Source organism: Pantherophis guttatus, chromosome 18, assembly GCF_059756535.1.
Source record: "Pantherophis guttatus breed Tessera chromosome 18, ASM5975653v1, whole genome shotgun sequence".
NCBI lineage: Eukaryota > Metazoa > Chordata > Lepidosauria > Squamata > Colubridae > Pantherophis > Pantherophis guttatus.
In genome coordinates, this window is record NC_142080.1 from 4,192,271 (window position 1) to 4,192,493 (window position 223).

Here is a 223-nt window from a genome sequence, read left to right on the forward strand (position 1 = left end):
AATCCCGCAGAGATTATTGCTCAAGAGCATCTTTGATTTTGTTTTAAATTAAAAAAAAAAGAGGAAGAAAGTTTTAAAAGGGGGGGAAATCCCTCTTTCATCTCTTATTATTCATAGCATTACGTGTTTGGGTATCATCCTTTTTTTTTTTGTTTCGACTAAGCCAATGGAAAGACAGAGGAGGTGGAGTTAATTGCAGGGTAATTCAATATATACACACAGA